The 17,209-nt window shown below is 36.4% G+C and overlaps 1 protein-coding gene across 2 annotated transcripts in view; it reads right to left on the reverse strand.

Annotated features, from left to right (window-relative positions):
• Positions 1-17,209, reverse strand: part of LOC112048608 (calcium/calmodulin-dependent protein kinase kinase 1) — a 142,433-nt gene that overhangs the window by 65,680 nt on the left and 59,544 nt on the right. The window lies entirely within an intron of this gene.

The raw sequence follows: 17,209 nt of genomic DNA on the forward strand, positions 1-17,209 counted from the left end.
TAGCCCTTGACTACAATCTCACGGTAGGGTGGTAAGTAGCCACGGCCGAAGCCTCCCACCAGCCAGACCTGGACAAATTAAGAAAATCTCAATCTGCCCAGCCGGGGATCGAACCCAGGACCTCCGTCTTGTAAATCCACCGCGCATACCACTGCGCTACGTAGGCTGTAAATGTAAATTTGGCTTCGAGAAAAAAATGTGTACGTACCTAGTTAAGATATAAAACGAGTTTAACTAGAAGTCTTGTCACTTGTTGATATTTTTAATGTAATTTATTTATTTCTATACTGGGTGTAAGGGACAAGATAACGAAAACTACGTGAAGAGGTTTAATTTAGTTCCCACAACGATAATATAAATATAAAAATAGTAATTATATCAGCAGCAAAGAATAATCCTTCCTTCCTTGTCAATACATATTCGGCTCACTGCTGAGCTCAAGTCTCCTCTCAGAATGAGAGGGGTTAGGCCAATAGTCCACCACGCTGGCACTACGCGGAATAGCGCACACGCAGAGAATTAAGAAAATTATCTGTTAGGCAGGTTTCCTTACGATGTTTTTCCTTCACCGTTTAAGACACGTGTTATTTAATTTCCTAAAATGCACACAACTGAAAAGTTAAAGGTGCATGCCCCGGACCGGATTCGAACCCACACCCTCCGGAATCGAAGGCAAAGGTCATATCCAGTGGGCTATCATGGCTCATAAAGAACAATATCAATCAACTCTAAATATAAAAACCACTATATAGTGTGTTTGTACACGCTTATCTCCCAGATCCAAGTTTCAGTAACTTGTCGCTAACGGAGCCGGACTCACTGAGAGGTATTGGATTCGATTCCCATTGTAATTAGTTCTTGCGATATACATCTTCTAGTTTCATTAGGTAATAGTGTAAAACTATTTATCTAATTTTAGTTATTAATGGTATAGGCGGTGATTTCACTAAAGTCTCGGCTAAAACCTACTTTAAGTAATAAAATATGCAATAATGTGTCGGACATGTTGATTTTTATCGGAATGCTGTTTCAGACAAGGTCCAAAGTCAACTTTTGATGCATTCAGTTTTTGTAATCAACTTATGTAACTTTTTACACAGATATACACGTAAATATAAACTGAATTAATGTATAATTAAGACGATATTATTATACATAATGATACTATAAAAACTGAGTTTGTTTAAAACTTATTTTCGGTATTTTCAAAAAGCAAATAATTCAGACACTTTGCGGTTGCAGCTACATCCTACTTATATAGGTAATTATATCTCTTTCCCCAATAAATACATATATAAATAATACAAGCGTTAAAGCTTTCTTTGTTCATCATTTATTCATTTAAATCATAATCATAGTAAATCACAAAACGAATAATTAATAATATTGGATAACTTTTTCATGGACATAGTGTGTTAGGTCAATCAATCAATCAATCAAAATTGATTTATTGCGAATTCAGGTTACAGTCTGATCTTATTGAAATAAACAACAAACTCCGCCTTACAGCTTGCAATATCATTAAAAAAACATTGTAATTTACAATGTTTTAGGTACTTAATCATGGGCCACCTAATCGACTGAACAGTTTAGATAAAGTTTCGGACAAAGATAACTAGGTAAAGCACATAGGTTACTTTAATTCTGATTTTCCCACAAGCTGGAAGTTGGAGCTACGCGAGTGAAACCTCGGGTGGGACATATAGATCTTATCCTACTAATATTATAAACGCGAAAGTTTGTTTGGATGTTTGTTACTCTTTAACGCCGCTACTACTGAAGCGATTAGGCTGAAATTTTAAAAGGAAATAGATCTTACTCTAGATTAACACATAGGCTACCATGGTTTCCCGAGATTTGCGAAAACTGATAATTTTGATGATATGAATGTTTGTTACCCTTTCACGTTTCAACTATTGAACCGAATTAGCTGAAATTTGGTATTAAGATATATTACAGCCTGGATTAACACATAGGCATACTTTTTATCCCGGAAAAATCCATGGCTCCCGAGGGATTTGTGAAAAACTAAAATCCACGCGGATGAAGTCGCGGGCGTCCGCTAGTGGTGATATAATAAATAAAAATAAATTAATATTAATTCTGTGACTATTATATGCTTTATTCCTTTAACTTAACAAAGATAATGCTGAATAGTTATTATGTATGCAGATATAAAGGTTACAGGTCAAGTAAGTTAAGCCACGTCGTAGGAACGTACAGAATACAAAAATATTATTTATTTTTCAAGTTTAATGCTTATTGTTATAGGTCGTATAGTTGGTATAAGAAATGGCTTATTCATGCCATATTTTTAACGTTTAACACAGATTTTAGTATTAAGGTAAAGTGAGCTAACTGGTGTACTGTTTCATTAACAACCGATGGACGTCCACTGCTGGACATAGACCATGCATGGACTTCCAAACAACGGTTACGATTGAATCCAGCGATTTCCTGCTACTCGCTTAATGTCCTCAGTCCACCTGTACCAACGTCCATCGTCTCTTCAAACTATGTGCCACTTCAACTTGGCGACTAGCTGAGCCACGTCAGTGACTTTGGTTCTTCTGCAGTTGAGAGTCTGGTGCCTTGAAATTTACGACCTTGCAAGGCTGTATAAATTGCTACAATACTTAGCTATGGTAGCAGACTTTATACACTCAGGTACGTGTGGCTATCACATGCTTTTGGTGAACGAATTTTCACAATTATTTTTGTGCGTACACCGTGAAGATAACGACAAAATGTCGCGATTCATGCTGCGATAACGTTAAGCGTACCTACATGTTAAGTGAAACCAATGGATATTTTGCGATGAAATAATACTGTTTTTTAACATAGAATGCAATATGAATCTATAATAATATATAAAGCTGAAGAGTTTGTGTGTTTGTTTGATTGAACGCGCTAATCTTAGGTACTACTGGTCCGATTTGAAAGATTCTTTCAGTGTTAGATAGCCCATTTATCGAGGAAGGCTATAGGCTATATATTATCAATTAATTTCCTACGGGAACGGGAACCACGCGGGTATAACCGCGCGGCGTCATCTAGTTGTCTAATGTACTAGCGGACGCCCGTGGAATTGTTATTCACAAATATCGCGGGCACCATGGACTTTTTAGAGATGAAAAGTAGCCTATGTGTCAATTCAGAGTAAAATCTATTCCCATTCCGAATTTCAGTCAAATCGCTTCAGAGGAACAAACATATAAACTTACACACACATTTCCACACTTACCTATCTTCAAGAACTTTCGCCTATAAAATATTAGATGTTAATTATGATGACCAAGCGTCGTAACTTTAATTTTAAGTTTTCGGCTAATTGTATCACCATTATCTAATAATATTATTTTATAATATTATTTATACTTACTAACTTAAGTATATTATTAAATAATATTATTTTATAATATTATAATATTATTTAATAATATAAGTTTAATTTCATTTAATTGCTATTAATCGTGTCTTTCTAAATTGTTGTATGCCAGATATGGTCGAATCCATATTCTATTAATCTGTGTATTCTCAACAAATAAATGAATGAATTAAATAACAAATCCGCCTCTCTACTAGTTACAACACCCTCAGAGAGTTTCATTATATTATAATAATTATATAACGTTTAATGTATGACACGTGTTATAATATTATATTGGAAATGTAACTTAATATGAATAAATTAATTGTTCTTTTTGTTTTTATCCTTTACAAATTAGCCCTTGACTACAACCTCACCTGATGGTAAGTGGTAAGGTAACTTGTTAGTAGGAGGATAAAAATCCACACACCTTTTCGGTTTCTACACGACATCTTACCGGAACGCTAAATCGCTTGGCGGTACGTCTTTGTCAGTAGGGTGTTAACTAGCCACGGCCGAAGCCTCTCACCAGCCAGACCTGGAGTAATAAAGAAAATCTCAATCGTCCCAGCTGGGGATTGAACCCAGGAATCGTTGTGAGAATCCACCGCGCATACCACTGCGCCACGAAGGCCGTCAAAAATGTGATAGAGAATATATAAAAAAAATCATTTAGTGAGGCAAATTGAAGGAATGTGCGTAGTACGTGACACAGGCAGCGTTTGCACACGTATGTACACACCAGCTGTCCGGAGACGTGGCGGCGAATACCAACATACGCGTAGTTATGCACATATTCTGCATATTTACTTCATTATGAGACGTAGAATCTGTATGTGGAATATTTGTATGAACTTTATACCTGAAGGTGTTTTCGATTTAGGATCTTGGCTTCACTGCTACATGCTCTTGTTGTTGATTTGTTTTTGTCACTGTCACTGAAGTTCTTTATTATGCTACTAGCGAACGCCCGTGACTTCGTCCGCGTGGAAATCTTAAATGTAAACTTTCAAGCCCTATTTCACCACTTTAGGGGTTGAATTTTAAACATTTGTGAATCCTATTATATTTCGTATTTTTTTATGATTTATGAACAAGTTTTTAAAACTGTAACTCTAAAAACGAAGGACTTTCTGTACAAACTTTCAACCCCTGTTTCACCCCCTTCTAATTTTATTTTCGCAAAAATTTTCACAATATCTTTAACGTACAGAATGTACAAAATGTACAGAATTCGTACTATAAGTATAGATTATACTTGGCGCTAGTAGTACTGTATGCCATGCTAACGTTTGTTGTTACAAATGGTATAAGTAAAATCTCAAATTGCGAATAAATGTTAAGAATTCGACCAGTTTTATTATAAGCATAGATATAGATAGTGAGTGATTGTAACTCTGTGGAAGCCAGGGACAGAGAACGACTTGATAACGAAGGGGAGGGGGAATGCTACATAGGCGTCTCTTTTGAGACTTGGGTGGCGGAATTTGACGTTCTATAGAGGTCAAATAGTAATTAACTAATTAATAAAGCTCTACTACGAGGCACAAGGACGTCCTCCGGAAGAACTCAGCATTGCTATGTCGTCCTAAAGATTAGCTTAGCTTACCTAAGTAAACTAGAATGTGCAGCGTTATAACTATATGGAATATTTAGTAGATACAAAATTTAATACACACAGGGTGTTTTACGAGTACTATAAAGGCGGATTTGCATTTGTCTGACGTGTCGTATTGTGACGCATCAGAACAGAATCGGTTTCATACATTTTGTATGCGGCACAACAGAAGCCATGACGACATGTCACAACACATAAGTGTAAACGTTGCCATACAAAATGTATGATACCGATTCTGTTTACGTCACGACACGACACGTCAGACAAGTATAAATCCGGCTTAGCTATACTGTTACGACTACTAATTATATAAAACTTCTGTTATAATAATTACTTTAACAATATAAAATTGCAATTGAAATATTTTTTTTTTCAATAAAAACAAAAATTACGATATTTGTAAATCAATGTTGATCATTTGTTGATCTCAAACACAAGAATCCGTTGCTAGCAGATAAAGCTCGCCCACAAAGCTCTGACGCAAACGTCTGATAATAAATCTAGATCAGATCTCTATCAATTTGAGATCTAAAATAAAATAAAACTTGTCTGAGAACAGTTATAGAGCGTTCCGAATAGAAATAGATCGTAAATATATTGATTTCGTACAAAATTATATTGTTCTTTTTAACCACCGCCGTAAAAAAGAGGGTTGATTTATGTCACGTCAAGATACATGTCAAGTTTGAATGTGTGTTTGGCTGTGGCATCGTATGGACCAAAAGTCCATAGAAACGTAGAGAAAGCTGCCAGCCATGTAATACGGCTAAATGCAGTCCAGGATAGATCCAGGTGTTTCAATCTTAGGCAACACTAGGTGTGAAACATGTAGAAGAGATACGTAATTAATTTGAAGGTTTTCTGAATTCTTTGACACAAGTGCGCTTCTTTGACGAAGAGCTACGAATTTGTTGGTTTTGCCATACTTCGACCATACAGTTGCTATATCACTGCAGCTAGTTGCCTCGACTGGACAGAAGGGCTGGCTTATTTTGGGCATCGGATCAGTCTGGCTGACCAACACGGAAGTGCAGCCAGTATTCTTGCCACCATTCTACGTTGTCGGAGTAACTTAGCTTCTTATTGTATTCTTTCTCGGTTGATTCGTGTTTCTTTAAAAAAAAATTAAACTAATACTGGATAGTATATTAACGGTACAGATAAAATAATAACGAAAGAAATAACTGAATGGTCTAGCAGCTAAGGTACCTTTGTAGCGGTAATAATTATTGTGGAAGCGAAGCCATGAAGTTTTAATTACATCGAACTACCTACCAAGTCACTGATACTTTGTCCGCACAAAGTGCTTTAACCAGCGGGTGTACATTTGCGTTTTGATTTTTTTTGTTAATTTCAACGGCCTTATTCTTATTCTTTACAAGTTAGCCCTTGACTACAATCTCACCTGATGTTAAGTGATGATGCAATCTAAGATAGAAGCGGGCTAACTTGTTAGGAGGAGGATGAAAGTCAACCTCCCTTTCCGTTTCTACACGACATCGTACCGGAACGCTAAATCGCTTGGTGGCACGTCTTTGTCGGTAGGGTGGTAACTAGCCACGGCCGTAGCCTCCCACCAGCCAAAAATGCAAAGTTATGCCAGCTATGGGGAATAATGGGCCATATCCATTACTCCCCATAGCTCCAACGACAGTTGGTGGGATTATGGATAATGTCTTCTTCTTTGTCGTCACACTGTTGACAGAGTGGTCGTGGTTATCATTTCGATGTGGTGGCAAGCCTCACTATCCATCGCCATTCCTCTCGTAGTGTGGCTCTCATAGCAGATTCATAGACAATGTATAGGACTGAACTATTAGTCAAAGACAAAATTCATTTATTTCAATTAGGCTTAGTTTACAAGCACTGTTGAAACATCAGGTTATGTTATGATATCAGATGTTTATAATAATAAAGATATTTATAAATATTATATCTAATTATTATTAACGGTACGTCACGGAGAGCAAAACATACAATTAAATTAGTTACATTATAATTGAGTTGTACGCACATCAAGTTTAGCCTGGCATATCAATTTAATGATATTTATACTATTGCTATTATTTAGATAATGTTGCCCTAATAATTATGAATTCTGTTTACCAAACACCTCGACAGTTTAGTAGATGAGTTATATTTTTTAATCGATTTCCAAAAAGGAGGAGGTTCTACGTTCGGCTGTATGTATGTTTTTTACAATGTCTCTGATTCGCGCCGTAACATATTTATCGGTTTCTTTTAGGAAAACACATTTTGAGTAGGTACTCCACGATTGAAACTTCATAGTTTCCGAGTTTATCCTATAAACGTGAAAATTTATATGTATGTTTGTTACTCTTTAACGCCGCAAATACTAAACCGATTTGGCTGAAATTTGGAATGGAAATAGATTTTACTCTGGATTAACACATAAGCTACTTTCGTCTCACGTAAAATTCATGGACCGAATCGTACCGGAACGCTAAATCCGCCAAGCGATTTAGCGTTCCGGTACGATGCCGTGTAGAAACCGAAAGGGATGTGGATTTTCATCCTCCTCCTAACAAGTTAGCCCGCTTTCATCTTAGACTGCATCATCACTTACTATCAGGTGAGATTGTAGTCAAGGGTTAACTTGTAAAGAATAAAAAAAAAAATGGTTCCCGAGGGATTTGTGAAAAACTAAATTTCACGCGGACGAAGTTTTAACCGCTAGTTTACCCACATATGCTACTTTCATCCCATGACAAATCCATGGTTCCCGAGGGATTTGTGAAAAACTAAATTCCATGCGGGCAAAGTTATATCCGCTAGTTTTTCTATTTTAGTGATTTGTGCTGACAAACTTTTAGCTTTAATGAACTGAGGAAGGTGTGGCTTTTTCATCTTTTATATCAATAAGCTTTAAGCCATGCTAAATGTTTAAGTACAGTTGTCACAGCTAATTCCGTCGGATTGCGACGATCACGACGATACACGAAGGCCGCTTTAAATGGGAACGACAAATAATGATCCAACATTCAACATTGACATATTATACTAGCGAATGCCCCGCGGTTCCACCCACGTAGATCCAGTTCCCGTAGAAAAGTTCCACTATATTTTATCCCTGTTTTCGTATAAAATATAGCTTTTGTAATTTGTTATTTGTTAATAATGTATATACATAGGCCGTGATAGCCCAGTGGATATGACCTCTGCCTCCAATTCTGGAGGATGTGGGTGGGTGGGCATGCACCTCCAACTTTTCAGTTGTGTGCATTTTAAGAAATTAAATATCACGTGTCTCAATCGATGAAGGAAAACATCGTGAGGAAACCTGCATACCAGAAAATTATCTGAATTCTCTGCGTGTGTGAAGTCTGCCAATCCGCATTGGGCCAGCGTGGTGGACTATTGGCCTAACCCCTCTCATTCTGAGAGGAGACTCGAGCTCAGCAGTGAGCAGAATATGAGTTGATGACGACGAGTGTTTGACTTCAAAGTAAGCACAAGAAATTTTCTCTGCATTATGTGGTCCTCAACGGTTTGTTTGTAGTGTGTAGATCAAACTGTGCATATTGTGTTTAATTTAGCAATTTTAAGGGCATTTATATAAAACATTGTTTTTACATCTACAATTCCAAATTAATTTATTCCCTTTGAGGAGCGGAAATGTAAAAATAACATATTGCTTCTACTTTAGAGGAAACGAAAATGAAACAAAAACCTTTTCTTGTAAGATCATATCGAGCCTCCAGCGGTACAGCTATGTAGATGTATTATCTTTGAGTTTTTTTGCCTGTATACCGCTGTGTACCTACAGACTACACTCATTATATAAGATTGAATAGCTTAGCCCCCGGTGATCTTGACGAACCTTTGATGTTAATATTTGTAGCTAATATGAAATTATTTTTGTAGCTATTTCGGTAATGTACTACCTAATTTACCTTAAATAAAGTATTTAATATCATATGGATACATCATTCATCATCATTATCAGCCGATCGACGTCCACTGTTTGACATTGGCCTCTTGCATGGACTTCGAAGCAGAAGGGTCTCGAGCCACCAGCATCCAGCGGTTTCCTGCAATCCGCTTGATGTCCTCGGTCCATCAATGGGGGTCGACCAACACCGCGCTTTCTGGTACGGGATCGCCATTCCAGCACCTTGGGACCCCAACGTTCATCGGCTCTTCGAACTATGTGGCCTGCACATTGCCACTTCAGCTTTGCGACTCGCTGAGTCAGTGATTTTTGTTCGTCTGCGGATCTCCTCATTTCTGATTCGATCACGCAGGGAAACTCCAAGCGTAACTCGCTCCGCTAAGTAACTTTGAGCCTTCTAATAAGGCCCATAGTCGAGTATATTTCTGTGTGAATTTAGCTTTTCTATTTCAGTAATATAGACAACAGTCACGTGTTATACAATTGGTGTATTTATTCAGAGATGCTTGCAGGCAATTTGATCGGCTTTCACCTTCACACGAGATAAACTTAATCATTTTATGTAGGTAATAGTAATAAACATTGTAGAGAATGATGATTTCAATAGAGCAACTGTTTTTTTTTCAGTAGAACCTGTCTTCCGAACCGATAGAGTCTCTATTAGAAGTTGTTTGACTTGAAGTTTCAAAAGTGTATGTAAAAAGCCTAAGCCTACTTTGTAATGTACGAATTTTGATTTTAATTTGATTTTGATAGTTTAAATTATAAATTGTAAAGTAAAGTAAACGGAAATAAAATGTAAAGAGAAAACTGGATTATAATGAGTTCGAAAACTATGAGAAATGCTCCTTCGGCTGGCGGATAAATGCTAGTACCTATTTCATCATCATCATTATCAGCCGATGGACGTCCACTGCTGGACACAAACCTCTTGCATGTACTTATAAGCACAACGATCTCAAGCCGCCAGCACCCAGCGGCTCCCTGCAACCCGCTTGATGTCCTCGATCCACCTAGTGGGGGGTCGACAAACACCGCGTTTCCCTATTATACCCATTATATTTTTCCTATTATATAGTACCTTACAAAGAGCAAAATAAAATAATATTCCTTTTAGCTTAATAAAATTACTTGCAACACTTTTAACATGTCAGCGATATTAAGAGATATGAACAGCATTACGAGTTGATACGACAGCGATCTGACCAGTGACATGCGAGGAGCGACATTGGCTAAGGGACGCAGAGCCGACTGAGTGTTGGAAAGTATATTTCACTTCTTTGCCATATATGTGTACCTATAATCATCGAAAATAAGGAGCTGGAATTTGCGGAAATTCGTCTTTATAGTATACCTACTCGTATATTATCATCATCATTATCAGCCGATGGACGTCCACTGCAGGACATAGGCCTTTTGTAAGGACTTCTAAACATCGCGATACTGAGCCGCCTGCATCTAGTGAATACCTGTGATTCGCTTGAACCATCTGGTGGGGGTCGACCAACACTGCGTTTTGTGGTGCGGTGCCGCCATCCCAGCATCTTGGGACCCCAACGGCCATCGGCAAACTATGTGCCCCGCCCATTACCACTTCAACTTTGGGACACGTTGAGCTATGTCGGTGACTTTAGTTCTTCTGCGAATCTCTTTATTTCTGATTCGATCAAGCATAACTGTAGTATTAAACAAAGGCACGTCCCGCGTTTGTAGCTACACTGCAGTGACTGGTTCTAGATACTGTGTTTTGAGGTAACACCCATAAGTTCCTCGCACGTGGTTACATAATATACTGGTTTAAATTCGTTTAAAAAAAACCCTGCGAAATGCATTAATAGTATGTACATTGTTTCTAGCAGTAACAGTAGGGGACTATAAACAAAGAACTGCGATTTCTCAACAATTGATATTTTTAGATCCAGTGTTTTGCCATAGCACGAAAGCGTTTTAAACTATACAACAGATTTTATGCGGTTCTCAACAATATATAGAATAACTCAGGAAAGACAAATAAATATACTCAGAAGCACGTAATGATATATTAATGATTGTAGTTTTCCATGCGGACGAATTCGCTTCAACTAGATATGAATACAACCGATGAATTCAAGCGACAAAGCTACCCAAAAAATTACGTATTAATTGAACAATTGAGGGTCTGGAGGTATGAAATGCCTATTCCAAAAGCCACTACGCTTCAAACTATGTAAATAATCATCGTACGGTATCGGTAGAAGAATGAGAAGAAGAAGAAGAAGAAATATACTTTATTGTACATTAATAACAAAAATAATCAATAACTTATAATAACACTTAGAAACTAATGTACAAATGGCGGTCTTATCGCTAAAGAGCGATCTCTTCCAGACAACCACTGTGGAAGAGAAAAAAAAACGTAAGCACCGATGAATGAGTTGACCAACATTCAGCTTTTCTCAAATTCATTGAATCTCAGCGAAAAAAGAAAACATTTTGAGTCACATTTACTGAATTTCAAGTAGGAAACACGGAAAACAAGAACAAGTTTTAAGTGCTGCAAATTTTAAAACAACAAAAAAGTATTTACATTTCTCTAAAAGCACCGATTCGAGTCCGAAGAAAGCATGCCGGACATAAAGATATGGTTTACGAGTTTTTTATTCCCAGAGTCGGCGGCCGAGAGTGCTGTAAAAACATAATATGAAATGCCAGCCCGTAAAACATCGCTGTGAATGTATATTATATTGTATGCAGTAAGTTTTCTTTTACAAATACATATGTCCAGCCGTTTCTGACATCTGTCTTTGATAGTCGTACAAATACAGAACAAACTAAAGGCTCGATTTTCTAGAAGTCAGTTATTATTCGGAGCTAGCAGAAACAACCCTATGATTTACTTAAATTATAAGCTGCGCTACGTGGTTTTACCTGCGTTTTTCGCTTTCCCATGGAAAGACGGGGATAATATAACTTATGTTACTGGCATATACTGTAGCCTTCCATTGGTGTAAAAGTTTTTAAACTTGATTTAGTGCTTTACTCGTGAAAGCGTAACAAACAAATAAACTTTTGCATTTATGATCTACAGTATTTATATATGTATTGTACCTATATGACATTGTTTATGAAACACATGTATTGAATAGTTTATACATAATTTCAAGTTAGAATATTTGTTTTGTTCATACATAAAGCGTGAATTTTTAGCAGCATGTTTTTAACTATAAATAAACCTCAGTAAGTACATCCCGTGTAATAGAAGGAGTGCTATTGTGAAATAGCTACGCAAATATGTTATTATCAGTGTGATTGTTATTATATGAGTGTTCTGAGTGGGGTCGAGGGTTATCTGTTATTGTGAGGCAAGAGTGCGTCGACAGAGGCGGAGCTTGCGTTGCGTCTTCACTGTTGTTCCGTTGTTCTACTTATTTGTCTGCAGATAATGAGGACATGAGATAAGATAGGGTAGAGTGAGGACGTATTTTTGTGCTTAGTAGTTGTCAGAGCTTTTTGTGTCAGACCTTGTCCTGTATCTGCGATAGCATTAAGGCGGAATTATATTTGTCTGACGTGTCGTGTCGTGACGTATCAGAACAGAATCGGAATAAATTTTGTATGGCAACGTTTACCCTTATGTGTTGTGACATGTCGTGATGGTTTCTGATGTGTCGCATATAAATTGTATGATACCTATTCTTATCACACGACACGTCAGACAAATATAATTTCGCCTTGACAGTGACATACCGCTTCTTTGCTTATATCGATATCTCGACAGACACAATTTTACAGGAGGCTATTTTTAACATGAAAATATTTTTCATGTGAAGACTGATGTTTTTCAAGTAAATTTAAGATTATCATAAAAAAAACACATTAGTTTTGACACGAACAACTTTTGAAAGTTTATAAAATAGCCTCCTGTAAAATAGTGCTTTTCGATCACTTAAAATTTAATATATATTTAAATCCACACAAAATAATCAATCTTGATGATTGATTAGGTTTGGATGTCAGTATGTAAATTGTGTTTTAGTAGATCGTTTCATAGAAATCACCTTATTTACGCTTCTTCTATTTTAAATTATTAACTAATTTTCACATATTGTGGTTCCTAATATCAACAAAAATAATGCCCACGTGAAATGTGGCAAGATTAGCTGCACTCCCATGATGATGTGATGCGCTTTCATAGACACCACATAAACGCATTATTATTTTTGTTAATTATTTCATTATCTACTTGCTATGTTGGTATCTTCATTATCAACCTATATTCGACTCATTGTTGAGCTCGAGTCACTTCTTAGAATGAGATGTTGGTACTTATACCAAACTATCGCAAAACTTAACAGTCCGTATTGTTACAAATATAATATTTTAAAAATAAATACTCGAAAGTAAAAGAAAACTTTTTTAATAAGGTCAGGGACCGATGCAGAAATAAAAAAATACCGTTTTACTAAAAAACACATGCGGTGTATTTTTTTATTTCTTCAGCTAAAATGTAAAACAATATCTGAAGCAGATATTTTTTTGACATTATAACTGCAACGACAATATTATTATGAAAACACAAGATTGTATTTAAAAAAGATATAAATGGCGGCTTGAGTTTATTTTCATAACATGACCTTTGTTAAGCTATAGGTACATTAGATACCCTGATGTTATTATTAAACAATAATTGCAAATTAAATCTTAATACTAAGTAATTAAAATCATTTTCGAATGAACACTTTAACATGTGGCTTCTTGAAACAAAACTTCGAAGTGTTCTTTATTGGTAAATGAGCTTTAATGACAAATTGTTAAGATTGATTTTTGTATAACAGTCAGTGTGGGAGAGTTTCAGGAGTGGTTAACATGTGTAGATGGTGTTAAAGTTCATAGTGAAACCTCTTCTGCGTTAATATCGGTAAGGTTCTGGGTTCGATAACCAGTTCGATCAAATTTCGGATTGAATATTTTCCAAAATGATTGTTTTGGCTCTACTACTACTCTACATTAGAGATATTTGTAACAAAACACTTTTAAAGGGATAAGTTACCACCAAGCTTATTTCTGTAAGCAACATCTCTGTTCTGGTCTGAAAAATATAGTTAGCGATATTCATCACCGGATATTATGACTATAATTTTATCTGTTTCATAAAATAAAAGAGTTATTCAGTTTTTTAATCAAACATACTTTTATTACTGTACATACAAACGGAATTTATATTTGAATTTAAAAATGGATCAACAATACTTAAGTACTTAACGATGGTGTTACCGTAAAGATAATGTAAACACAACTTGGTTTCTGTTTATCGAAACAACGGCTTAGAAGGTTTAGACAAGGCTTAAGCGTAGCTTAAACACCAGTCTGTACTTAATGCCGTGTCTAAGTTTCATTAGCAGACGCTCGCTTTAACCTTTGTTCATCATACATTGTAGTTAAGTGTAATACCTTTGCGTTCAGTTTAATTTTCATGCGGATTTTAGGTCATACCATAGATTATAGAGGATATACCCACGCATTTTATAATATGAAGACGTTTTAGGGTTTAGGTTTGCCAGCTACCGGTTTAAACAGTGTTTTTGTTTTTTTATTTAATTATTTTATATAACCTGTTATTTATACTCTGTGTATCATTACAGTGATTGTCAAATAAGCCCAAACTTGCCGCGTTTTCTTTGTTTGGGCTCTTAAAAGGTCATCTTCATACTCATTTCTTAAATCATTTCCCCCCTCTTCCACAAGGAGGCAGGCTTGCCCTGTATTGGGATATTATTTTGCCACTAAAAACCATGTTATTTTCGAGTGTCATAGGCTATTTAATTCTCGTATAGCCATTGAAACGGGAAAAGCGTGGGTGAAACCGCGAGGCGTCGGCTAGTCTGGAAATAAGCCTTTTATAATGTTAGCCCTTGACTACAATCTATATAATACAAAAGACAAAAGTCTTCAAACAGTGCGTGTTGCCAGTGTTTCCAAGACTTGGTCGCTAACTATGGTCCTTATAAGAAGGCTCAGAGTCACACAGCGAGGGATGGAACGAGCTATGTTAGGATAATCACTGCGTGATCGAATCAGAAATGAGGAGGTTCGCAGAAGAACCTTTGGCTGGTGGGAGGCTTCGGCCGTGGCTAGTTACCACCCTACCGGCAAAGACGTACCGCCAAGCGATTTAGCGTTCCGGTACGATGCCGTGTAGAAACCGAAAGGGGTGTGGATTTTCATCCTCCTCCTAACAAATTAGTCCGCTTCCATCTTACTGCATCATCACTTACCATCAGGTGAGATTGTAGTCAAGGGCTAACTTGTAAAAGAATAAAAAAAAAGGACCAAAGTCACCGACATAGCTCAACGAGTCGCGAAGCTGAAGTGGCAATGGGCGGGGCACATAGTACGAAGAGCCGATGGACGTAGAGGTGCCAAAGTGCTGGAATGGCGACCCCGCACTAGTAAGCGCAGTGTTGGTCGACCTCCCACCAGGTGGACTGACGACATCAAGCGAGTCGCAGGGATTCGCTGGATGCAGGTGGCTCAGTATCGTGATGTTTGGAAGTCCCTACAAAAGGCCTATGTCCTGCAGTGGACGTCCATCGGCTGATATGATGATATTGGATGGTGGATAAATGATGATGCAATATAACTTGTTATGAGGAGGATGAAATTCCACACCGGTCGGTTTCTACACGACATCGTAGCGGAACCAGTAGGATTACTAGCCACGGCCGAAGTCTCTCACCAGCCAGAGATCAATTAAGAAATCCAGGATCCGCGTCTAGTAAATCCTGCACCGCGCATACTGCGCCACGGAGGCCGTCAAAAAACTCTATTGTTTCTTGGCCCAGTACTCTGCGGTTAACCTTTGTCTGTAGCACGATACGATCAGGTGTATAATACCTAGCTTTGCGCATCGTTTCACTTTCGTCGGCTTGTTACTTGTTCAGTTAAACGTTGACTTCTAAAGTTCAGAGCTACAAAAGCTCCGCGGTCATTATTTTGAATTGTTATTATTTTTTATACACTATTTAATATGTTTTAACGCTTTACCGAATGAAGGGTAAACAGTGATCATCATTATCACCCATATTCGGCTCACTGCTCGTGTCTCTTCTCAGATTGAGAGGGGTTAGGCCAATAGTCCACCACGCTGGCCCAAAGCGGATTGGCAGACTTCACACATACAGACTCTTCACACATGTAGAGAGTGCGAGAAAGCTTTGACCAGTGCGGAGGTACTTTTGAAATAATTTTTGACTTCCAATTATTGTAATTTGCAATCGAATGATTGATTTAGGAATTCATTAAGAACACATACAAAATTAGTAATTTGTCACATTTATAAAATTAGTTCTATAACTTTTCATTTCAAGTTAAACGTGTTTTATAAAACGCAAAGCAAGTATATTATTATGTAAAGTGAACCGGTTTAGAAAAAGTATTTATGTCATTATTAGGTAAGTATCTATAAAATAAAGTTCGTATGTATTGATGTGGTATTTTTTATTATTTATTAATTCTAAATTATTTTGATGACGTTTTTCATTGAGTTTATAATGTTTATTAATTTCTTAGGAAGGAATTTTCATTAAATATAGTGAATATATATGTATAGGTACCTACATTCGAAACAGATTTATGTCCAATTCCTAGTTAGAATTGAATTAGAATTCTAACTAACTTTATTTACTAAATTTACAATATAAAATACAACAATCTTACATTTTCGAAGTAGTTCGACCATTGCATGAAAAAAAAATCAACTTTACTTTTAATATTTTCAAAGATTAAGGTGAAATTGGGTTTCCTTAATTATCTATCCATCTATAGTTTTATACCTATTATGCAATAAATTAGATATTAATTCAAATCAAAATATTGAATAGTCATTTGTCACGCAGTTACGTTCATTGACAGTTTTTCCCTGTTTACCCATTAGTGATTTCCCGCGCGTTTACCAATGAATCATTCAATAATTTCATTAATTATCGTTTATAGCTATTAAAATATATAAAAACCATGACTGTACAACTTGAGCATAACGTATTAAGGACCATAAATATTTATATTATCTTTGGAATGTGCTATTTAAAATATTTATTTAATACTTAATGAAGGAGAGGTATTTTCTAATTAACATTTTTTCTCTTTCTCTTAAACCTAGTTATTATAATAAAACTGTTTTTGGTTAGTCTAATTTGGTTTAAATTATTTGAAATTTTATTTTTTTGCTCTAATACGTGGTGGATCAAAATAAAAATAACAAAAATATTGGGATAACTCAAAAAAGCCGTTTATTATGTTGGTACCCATATAAACATTATTTTTTTAAGGT

This window comes from Bicyclus anynana, chromosome 8, assembly GCF_947172395.1.
Source record: "Bicyclus anynana chromosome 8, ilBicAnyn1.1, whole genome shotgun sequence".
Classification (NCBI taxonomy): domain Eukaryota; kingdom Metazoa; phylum Arthropoda; class Insecta; order Lepidoptera; family Nymphalidae; genus Bicyclus; species Bicyclus anynana.